Here is a 10,913-nt window from a genome sequence, read left to right as displayed (position 1 = left end):
ATGTTTATTATTCAATCCAAATAAGTACACTTTATAAATCAGAAATGTAGCATTAAGTAAATGACTTTCATTTAGATCAGTGAGCTTTTAGATTAATTTTGTCATAATGTTAAACCAAAAATCAATGTGGTAAGTTGCTTTTTTTAATGCTGAAGTTAATTAAAAATGTATTGTTAAAATCACTGGCAGCAGGACCATCCTGACTATAACTCATTAATCAGGGATTTAAGGGGGAAGGTGATGGTTAGCTTTGCATTAGCAGGCTAGTCACCAGCAAAACATCAAACACACTGAAAAAACCTGATTAAAAATAATCTATCATAGTGTGGATTTTTTTAAAGCAAGTATACATTTTAATAAAATCAGTAATAACCTGTATATTCCTTAGTATAAATGCACTGCATCATATTTCAAAAATTATGGATTTAAACTTGGGTTTAGATAAATTAAATCTCAATTCTGTTACTTATGCAATGCTCATGTAGTAGTCATATTTTAATGTATTTTCATGTGTTTACTGTTTTGTTTCATATACATATGCATGTGTACGTATTAAGGAAAATAAAATGTGAAGTGATGCTTCCAACATAATCCAGAGGGGCTAGAAGGTAGTTTAGCAAGTAGAGCACATACCTTCCATGAGTAAGGCCTGGGTACTGTCTCTAGTAATACATGAGAGCACCGAGGACTGAACTAAGTGGAACTCCATAGTTTGCAGATCAGTGTTTTCCTTTTTAAAAAGTGTTTTGCAGATGCTTATCACGGTCAAGGAGAAACTGTACCTATGTGTCAGAAATTGTACTGTAAACCATTGAAATCCCAATAAAGTGATAGAACTCAGGAAAAAAAAGTATGTATAGAATATAAAAAGGACTGGGGAGGCAGAACAAATACATAGAGCTCTGAGTTTGATCACTGACACGACACTAAAAAGAAATCTGTAGTATATAGTGGACTAAGTCTTTAACTCTCTCTTTTCCTTTTACCCTCCATTCTTGGTTTTTTGTTTGTTTTGTTTTGTTTTTAGAAATTCCCACTATCATCACACTTCAAAACGAATTAGTCCAAACAAGCATCTCATTATCTATCTTCATCAGAAGTTCTGTGTGGTCTTTCTAGAAAGATGATGATACATATGCTAGTTTACTCTCAGTCTTTTTTTTACTTTTTTAATTATCTTTATTTACTTATTGGATAGGGATAGCCAGAAATCAAGAGAGAAGTAGGCGACACAGAGGAAGAGAAATAGGGAGACACCTGCAACCCTGCTTTACCAATTGCAAAGCTTTCCCCCTGCATTCAGGCCCCCGGGGCTCAAACCTGAGTCCTTGCACATTGTAACATATGCGCTCAACCAGGTGCGCATATGTTACTCAGCTCCTACATCTTAAGACTTATTTTGTTGGCATTATAGAGGAAGGACTGTTAGATGTTATATATATACATAGTGGTCAGAAATTTCCTGCCAAGGATCATTGCCTATATTGACCATTTAAGTATGTGAAGATATAAGAAGGACTAGGGAAAGGAGCTGGGTGGTGTCTCACCTGGTTGAGCGCACATATTACAATGCACAAGGACCTAGGTTCAAACCCCTGGTCCCCACCTTCAGGAGGAAAGCTTTGTGAGTGGTGAAGTAGTCCTGCAGGTGTCCCTCTGTCTCTCTTCCTCTCTATCACCCTTCTGATTTCTGGCTGTCTCTATCCAATAAATAAAGATAATAAAAAAATAAAAAAAAGAAGGGCTAGGGGGATAGTTCATCCTGTTAGAGCACCAGCTTGTATGACTGCGGCTCCAAAGAACCCAGTTCAACCCCAGGCACCACTTTACACTAGATCCAAGTAGTACCCTGCCATTTTCTTTCTCTCTTTTTTTTCTTTCTCTCTTTCTCTTTAATTCTCTCTCTTAATGAATAAGTAAATAAAAATAATGAAATAAGTTTGAATTTAGGAAAAATAACCCATAGCCCTAACATAAGTTATGCTTTCTTCTGCTCTTTCCTATACAGACTTAATTTGTATCATAATTTCTTTTTTATCTTTATTTATTTTTTGGATAGAGACAGCCAGAAATTGAGAAGAAGGGGGAGAGAGGGAGACAGAGAGACACCTGCAGCCCTGCTTCACCACTTGTGAAGCTTTCTCCCAACAGGTGGGGACCGGGGGCTTGAACTTGGGTCCTTGCATACTGTAAAATGTGCACTCAACCAGGTGCGCCACCACCCAGCCCCAATTTGTATCATAATTTCAATGTATTTATTATATTGTATTATTTTTTGCCTTTGATGACAGCTGTTTCTTTGTGTAATTTACCAAAATTTACATATTCCTTGGACAGGTCTTTTAGAGCTGATTTTTTAAGTTAGATTTTTAGAAGACTTTGAACATCTGTAAACAAACATCTGAAGGACTGTTTGAGGGAAAGGATGCCAGGGAGGAGGAAAAGCCTGTTTTAATGATCACAAATTCCAGAGTTATATATATGGCAGTGTGTGTGTGTGTGTGTGTGTGTGTGTGTGTGTGTGTGTGTGTGTGTGTGTGTGTGTGTGTGTGATGCCCTGATTTTGGAATGAGTTTTCTGTACAGAAAAGCAGTTACCCAATATCGAATCCCACTGCTTCATATCTGACTTCTGTCCAGAGACTACTCCCCAGAGTAGCCTGCTTGCCTGACAGGTGGTGTCCCAAATACAACCCTCTTTCACAGTAAATAGTGCCTAATGGCTGGGCAGATTTCCTCCCCTGCAAATGTATTGGAAACCCGAGGCTTCCTGGGGGAAGCTGGGGCAGGAGTGTCCTAGACCATCCTCCCTCCCAGCAGGTGTGCTTCGTTTTAGCTGGCCACACCTCAGTCTAGACAGCCTTGGGGGGAGGTGTAGAAGTTTCCATCTCCTTTCCATTCCTAATATCCCTGTTCCCTCCCCTTCAGTTTCATCCCCCTCTCCCTAGCTCTTCCTGCCTGGAAACAAAAGATTGGTCCCCAGTAGCCCACTCAGGGTGATTTTAGTTTTCTGTTTCCCTTCTGATTGGCTCGTGTGCGGTGCAGAGCCTGGTGACGTCATAGCCGAGAAGGGCTAGGGAGCGGTTGCCTAGCTGGGTTGGACCTCGGAGGCTGCGGATTGTCTCGGGGCTTGAGCTGAAAGGGGGCTGCAGTTTTTCATGGCCTGAAGCAAGTGTGCGGGTAGAAAGAGAACCAGGGAGGGCGCGGGCCGGGTCCAGGGCTGCGGCTGCGGCTGCGGCCGCAGGGCTGCGGCTCCCAATCCCTGCCAAGCAAAGAACTCGGAGGTAGAGGAAAGGTCTTGACTGGGTGGCTGGACCAGTGGCAGGTAAATCCCGCGATTTAAGGCACCAGGCCTCGCTTGTTCAGGGGAGGGGGTGGCAGCTGGGCGCTACTTCCTGGGTGCCATGCACATTTTCTGCCTGCCCTGGCCCAGCTTCGGTTATCGAAGCTACCCAGCCTCGAGTACCCTACGTGGCTCCGGGAACCCTAGATCCTGCGTGCAGCTTTCAAGTCCTGGGTTCCCTATAACCCGGATAAGTGGGTGTGTCACGGCCTTTCCCGGAGAACCTGGGTCCCTGAGTTGGGTCAAATCATAGATTCGCTTACTGGGGCCTGGGCAGTTGAAGACAAAATCTTCCCTAAAAGCTACGTCAGCCTTTAACTCTTAAGACTATCTTTCTGCTACCCCTCCCCCAGGCTCTGTTGCTGCGAATGACCCCTCCTCTCGAGGGGGTGTGGCCTCTTTGGGGGATGGGGGAAGAAACCTGAGCATAGAAAAAGTGATGATTTTCTTAAATGAGTGCCTGTCCCCTTCTTTTTCTTTTTCTGTCGTTTTCTGTACCGTGTGTGTGTGTGTGTGTGTGTGTGTGTGTGTGTGTGTGTGTGTGTGTGTGTGCGCGCGCGTGTGTGTGTTGGGGGGGATGATATGGGGCCCTCAGTGTATGAGCTGACTCTGGCAAGGTTATGGCTACACTTTGGGGTGGACTGAACATTGTGGAGTCTTGCTTTCCTGACAGGTGGTGATTGAGGGGTGGGTGGGATGGGAGAGCAGTGGTGGGCAGTGTTGGCAGGGAATGAGCCCAAAGTCCCACTTGTTTTTTGGTACCATCTTCCAGAAAGCAGTGCTAGACTCTGAACTTGGGGGTTCTGGGCTGTGCTCTGTTGAAGCAAAGGAAGAAAGGGTGAGTGGCCTGGTTTGGGAAAGCATGAAGTGGGTGGTTGCAGTTCTATTTTTTTTTTAATTGGCTTTCACCAGGGAAGCCTTTAGCCATGTTAGTCTTGCTCCCCCCATGGTTTTACAGACTCAAATCCAGGCCAACTGTATGGCTGTCTGAGGTGCTGGAACAGAAGGAGGTCCATTCCTGTTGGTGACAGCACTGTGGCCCTGTTCTGGGATGTCCAAGGTATAAAGGTCAGTGCAGTTTTCACTAGGCCATTTGCAGAATTATAACTGGGTAGGTCTGTGACTCTGTATTTGAATTCTGTAGTCAGTAGCACATTTGGGTGCAAAGGGGTTTAATATGGTAATGAATGATTAATTGATCTTGGCTTGAAAAGCCCTTTAAGCCTATTTCTGAATACAAATATAGTCTTCTACCCTATGGAGGAAGCCAAAGGGGGTGGAGGTGACCAGGGTTTACACTAGGAAAAAGCCAACAGCTGAAAATCGCTGAGGCCAGCAGGACCTTGGGATATCAAGGGGTAAACTTTCCAAGCCTCCAGACAGTCAACTGAGCCTTATAGGAGAAATCCAAGGAGAAAAGGAGAATCTACCTCTGACTAGGGTGCCCATATTTATTAAAACAATGGTTATTCCCATAGGTTGCATATTTTCTTGTCAGAAGCAGAAAAGGTATACAGACCATTCTTGGGGGAAGGAAGAGGGGGTTGGAGGGAGTGAGCATGACAAGTGAAGGAAATGGGGCATAACTGCAGGGATGGGAGTTACTGCCCCCATCAGACATGAAGCTATGGGAAGTCAGAGATGAAGCTACTGTGAGATTGAAGAGGACAACTAAAGCAAACATAATAAAAAAGCAAACAAACCAGAAACAGATCTAGTATTAGATACACTAGACAGATCCAGTAGAATAGGTAGATGAAGCAGTAGGTAGAAAATGAAAGACATTTTGATTTTATTGAGTGTCCAAAGACTCAGATTTTCCCGACAACAATGGGAAATGATGGTGACTGTGGCAGTACCTGTGGCTCAGCTGAGACTTAGAGGCCTCCTTTCTTGACATTTAGGGAATCAATAGCATTCCCACCCGTGTAACCCACCTTCAGGAGCCAGTAGCTTTGGTCAAGGGAAGGAGAAGAAACTCGATGAGCAGCAGCCTCAACAACCATCTTTTTCCTCCTGGGTAAGGAGAAGGAATTGGGAGGAGGGTGGCGGGTCAGGGCTCCAAAGGGGAGGGGGGAAGCTTTGAATCTAATTGGGACAGATAAGTTGACTGCCTTAACATGGATGGGCCAGGGCTAGGTCTGGGGTAGGGATCCAGTTACTGTCATGAACCATCTCTGCCTATGCTCAAAGGAAAAAAAAAATGTATATCCTTCTTTCCTTGGGAAGGAGAACTTACACAGGGGAGGGATGCTGAAAACTACCTCTCTAGAAGGTAAGTGCAGCTATTGGGGCATCTGTAGTATAGCCTAAGATTCACCTGCTCTGTTGCCTCCCAACCTTGCCACCTGCCAGAGGCTAGGTTTTTCCCTCTGCAGGGCCTGGGGTGAACTCTCCAGCCAGCTTGGTGCTATAAGGCTTCTCCAGCAGGGGGTGTGACAGGCATGCAGCTGCACTCAAGGCCAGAGTCTTCCATTTCAGGTGTGAAATCCAAGTGTTGAATCAAGGATCAGTGTATCAACCATACATTTAAAAATCTGACTTGTGGGTATCAGAGAACCAAATGAACCCTCCTCAGAATCTGGCAGTTTGTTTCTATCCCCCTGACCCCCAGCCCAGATATATGTTGATTTCTACTGTATTCCTTGACTTTGGAAGGCATTTGCATTTTTGTGTATTAGTAATTACTGGACTCACTAATACATTCTCACCTTAATACAGTGGATTTGCATTGCAGATTCAGCTAATTTTCCGAAGATTGGGGCAGTTTCTTTTAATTATTTTTAAAAAAATTTTTAAAATTATATTTTATTTATTGGATAGAGACAGACAGCCAGAAGTGGAGAGGAAAGGAGGCATAGAGAAAGAGAGAGACAGAAAGACATCTGCAGCCTTGCTTCACCACTCAAAAAGCTGTTCCCCTGCTGGTGGGGACAGGCGGCTCAAACCTGGGTCCCTGCGCATGGCAACGTACACTTAACCAGGTGTGCCACCACCCAGCCCTAGGGGAGTTTATTTTCAAAGTGTAGCTACAGCTGGATCTGGGAGTGGGATGCAAAATAAGGGAAGTGGATCTTGAAGACTGAAAAGAGATGAACAAGTTTCTGGTGGCAAGAGGAAATACTCCAAAGGTATGGTTCCAGAGAGACCTTGGCAACAACCTGAAGCGAGATTAGAACAGCCATAGGGCCCATTTAACTGTTTTAGGGCAAGATTTTATGGGAGGTAGTCCAATATGTAGATAATATACATAGATATAGATGTAGATGTAGATGTAGAGATAGATATATAGATATGACGAGAACCAGGGTGGAATGAACTGTAGAAGTTAGCAGTCAGGCATTCTAGTTTGATTTTTTTTTAATTTTTATTTGTAAAATGGAAACACTGAGAAGACCATAGGATAAGAGGGGTACAATTCCATACAATTCCTACCACCAGAACTCCGTATCCCATCCCCTTCCCTGATAGCTTTCCTATTCTTTAACCCTCTGGGAGTTTGGACCCAGGGTCCCAAATCTTCATCTGCAATATTCCAGCCTTTAGGTTCATGATTAGTTTGAATGTTTTCACCCCTCTCTGGACCTCAGCTTCCTTGTATTTCACATTATATGCTATAACAAGGAAGTTTCTAAGATGGTCATTTTAGAAAGTGGGTCCGATAGGTCACCCTCTCCCCACTTGTACTTCCAAATCACAATAATCTGGTTATGTGCTTCAATTTCGGGGAAAAAATGATAACAAAACAAACCTTCAAACTACTACACAATTTTATTTTTTATTACTGGGATTTTAATTTTTATTTCATGTGAATGGGGAGCAAGGGGGAAGAAAGAACCTCAAGTGGGCAACCTACTAGAGTTATAGTCATGTCTTTGAAAGGCTTTATGGAGATATGCAGATTGATACAGGGGGCTGTGGGCGCAGGTGTTCACTAGTGGCCTGATTCCCCACTTCTGTGTTAAAAAAAATGGGTTGAGTTTTTTTCCTACTGTATTTCTCCACAGCTCTCTCTAAGCTAGGTGGGCTTTTTGTAATCCCTGACAGCACAAGATCGCCCTCTAGTGGCCACAGCAAGGACATGTTTTACCCATCTCCCCTGCATTCATCTGGTTGATCATACTAGTGCTAGTTAATCCCCAGTGCAGATGTTACATTGTGGAGAAAGATTCCAGTCATTCCCACTGGCTTGAAGGAGAAACTTGATTACTGAAGTTTCTTGCAAGCTCCTCTTGTATATGAGTGGAGATGAATGTTGCCGGAAGGAGCCATCTCCCTTGTACTCAGTTTCCTTCTTTGGGCCTACTGAATGGCTTCAGAAATTGTTTCCCAGGTATCTTCAGTATTGGCAAGGCATTGCTGTAGGAGGGTTCTGTGGTATATACTTATCCAAGTGTTTCCCTGCCACCAACCCCACATGCCAACAAGATGGCACTGTTAGTCCCTAGACAGATGATGGCAGGAAGTAAGGCTAAGGTGCTAGAAGGTACAGAATGTATGCATAGATCCCTACCTCAGCCTCTAGCAGGTGTAGACATAAGACAGTATAGGCATGCAACACAATACAGTGATGCAATCTGGCTTCAACCTATGACACATGATAAGGATTAGACACATGGTATACACAGAGGTCAGATGCAATGCAGGGATAAGTCACAGCGCAGGTAATACTGATACACTAATCATACATAATATAAAGATGACAGCATGGATTGGCTGTGGCGTGACATACAAACATGTCATCATGGTATTGGCACATGAGATGGAGAGGCACAGATACAATGTGGTCTAGGGAGCATTGCCTGACCCTGCCGCCCCCCCCCCCCACACACACACACACCCCTACAGCACAGTATTCCTCTTAGTAGATTCCAGTAGTGTAGCCATCATATAGAGTGCTGTGTCCTGCCTGGACATATGCACTGGACATATGCACTGGCTGCAGCTCTGCAGCTGCTGGGTTAGGACATCAGAACCAGCTGCCTGAGTTAACATGCCACCCAGGAGAGGAGGTAGGTCCAAGGAAAACACACACAAAAAAAATCTTTAAGTGCTTGGTTAGCATAAATTGGTGCATTACCAACTTCTTGGATGCTTCCCATCACTCTGGGACTTCCTGCCAGTCATAACAATGGAAAGGTTCCTTCCTTCCTTCCTTCCTTCCTTCCTTCCTTCCTTCCTCCCTCCCTCCCTCCCTCCCTCCCTCCCTTCCTTCCTTCCTTCCTCCCTTCCTTCCTTTCTTTTTACTTCTCCTCCTTCTCCTCCTTTTTCTTCATCATCATCTTCCTCATTTTTCATTCTCCTCCTCCTCCTTTTTTTGTGCCTCCCCTCTGTGGAGCTTTGGCAGCCCTTACTCCTTTACACCCCCCTTGCTAGATAGGATCATTCTGAGAGGGAGAGGAGAAGGTGGGCATGCCACTAAGACTAGGAGACGTATCTAGGCTGCTGGTAGTATGTAGAAAACACACAGGGAGTGCCAGGGGTGGGAGGGAGGTAGAGACAGATAGGCTCTGGAGTCTTGCCAAAAACAAATGTCAGGCCTAGGGTATGGCTAGGCTGTTTTATTTAGGAAATAAGGCATGGGACTTTCCTTGGCTCCCTAAAAATTCAATTTTGCTCTCTCCATCTTTTTTTTTTTTTATTGTTTCAAGGCCTTCATTGCTATAAGCTGACTTTTCTGGATAGAGAAACAGAGTCAAGGAAAGACTCCACAGCACCAAAGCTTCTAGAATAGTGGGGGATGGGTTGGGACCTGGACCATAGGCAGTGCAAAGCAGGCACCCTCCAAGGTGAATTGTCTTGCTGGCCTGCTGACTATACTTTTAATACCCATCTGGGTCTGTGGATTTGGAGTCGGTGCATTCTGGTGTCTTCTATGTGCTATCTTGGATTTGACTTGTATATATATATTGATTTAAAATATATACATATTTAAAGACAAACACCATGCAGGGTTTGGTGGGAGGACTAGGTAAGAAGCACTTTAAAGCTTGGGATCCTTTTTAAAATTAAAATGTTTATGTTTACTTATTGTATGAAAATTGAAATCAAGTAGGGAGGAGGAGATAGAAAGCCACCTACAACACTACTTCGCTGCTCATTTAGTTTTCCCCCTGCAGGTGGGGATCAGAAGCTTGAACCCTGGTCTTTGTGCATGATAACAAATGCACTCAACTAACTATGTGGGCCACTGCCCAGCCCCAGAGCTTAGGATATTATCAAGGAAAGACTGGTCTACTTGAGAGGAAAGGGGAAAAGGGAGAACCTAGGGACTCATGTCCATGGTTGAATAGAGAAGATAGGGTAAGTCGTCTCCTCAGTAAGGGCATATATTACAGAAAATCCAGGGAAGATGAGAGTCAGAGTTTGGGGGGAAGGCAGAGGAAACTTTCAATTGCAATCAGAGACTAAGGCCTTCAGCAACCGTGAAATGACAGCAGATTAGAGGAGGGAGAGTCAAGGCTCTCCTCATCCTCTTGTCAAACCTCTCCACAAAGGAGGTTGTTGAGAAGGAAAATGGAGTGTACATGGAAATCTGGAACTGAGAGATGAAATAAACTGGACAGCAGCACTAGGTCCTCAGATTTGCCCACATATAGTTATCTAGAGTATGCTGGGACTCTACCACCACCTATACGCAGGCAGTTGTTTGACATCTATTATATTTGATTTAGTCTTCTCAGCACTTGCCCAAGGTGACTAGAGTAGCTCTGTCCTACTTGATAGATTCAGTATGGTGAAATGATAACACTTCTTAGTCTAAAACTCCCAGTTTAGTAACTCCTACCTCACAATACTTGTTTATACTTCTACCTGATTCTCTGCCTCCTTAAGTGATTTCCTGAAATTCATAATAGTTTGTGTGTGTTGTTCTTTTGTGGGTGTGGGGGAGGAAGGGTTGGCCGAGGGAGTAGTAGTAGGTGGGGATAGAGGTTTCTGCTCCCCCACAATGCTTCTCTCGGCAGGTTTCCCCCAAGAAAGAGCAACTGAGTCCTTGCATCTTGTGGCAGCTGGTGTGCCCAGCCAGGCTCCTTCTCATGAGCAGTACCCACCTGTGCTGAGGTCCTGCAGCTGTGGCCCTGTGAGGTGAGTAACGGGTTCCAAGGCAGGGGATTAGGGCCTTCCAGATCCAGGTAAATGCCACCTTTCTATCAGAACTCTTTACCATATAAAGACCCTCTCTGGGACTCTCCAGCCAGGCCTTGGGGTATAGTCCCTATTTTCTAGGGGACTGTGCCTCATACACCTGACCTTGGTCTCTTCGTTTTCTCATCCCTTATATGGGTATGATATCCTTGGCCTATATCCTGGGGTGCATAGGAGAAACACCCTAATGGTCCTTGCCAAATCTTGCAAGTGCCAAGCTCTAAGAACTTCAGCATAGCATAGACATGCTTCCTATCAAGCTGCCATTCCTTTCCTGCCTGCTTTCCACATGTCAAAGTGGCATCTCAGCCACATACCACACATTCACTAATCAGTTTCTATTTTTTTTATTTAAGAAAGGATAAATAAACAAAATCATAGGGTAGGAGGGGTACAACTCCACACAATTCCCACTACCCAATCTC

The 10,913-nt window shown here is 44.4% G+C and overlaps 1 protein-coding gene and 1 long non-coding RNA gene across 2 annotated transcripts in view; both read left to right on the top strand.

Moving 5' to 3' along the window:
- The first annotated feature begins 3,081 nt into the window (after nucleotides 1-3,081).
- LOC107522949 (uncharacterized) lies at nucleotides 3,082-10,361 on the top strand. Its single transcript, XR_001601684.2, has 4 exons — nucleotides 3,082-3,324; nucleotides 4,301-4,410; nucleotides 5,247-5,362; nucleotides 10,308-10,361. It is a non-coding gene; the product is annotated as an uncharacterized LOC107522949 (long non-coding RNA).
- A 24-nt stretch (nucleotides 10,362-10,385) lies between these two features.
- Nucleotides 10,386-10,913, top strand: part of PAK3 (p21 (RAC1) activated kinase 3) — a 146,238-nt gene continuing 145,710 nt past the window's right edge. The window contains exon 1 of the mRNA XM_060182741.1: nucleotides 10,386-10,428. The gene's annotated coding sequence lies outside the window, so the exon portion shown is untranslated. The remainder of the gene's footprint in view (nucleotides 10,429-10,913) is intronic.

The sequence above is a fragment of the Erinaceus europaeus genome, chromosome X (genome assembly GCF_950295315.1).
Source record: "Erinaceus europaeus chromosome X, mEriEur2.1, whole genome shotgun sequence".
NCBI classification, from domain to species: domain Eukaryota; kingdom Metazoa; phylum Chordata; class Mammalia; order Eulipotyphla; family Erinaceidae; genus Erinaceus; species Erinaceus europaeus.
Note: the sequence above shows the minus strand (reverse complement) of the source record. Positions and strands in the feature narration are given on the sequence as shown.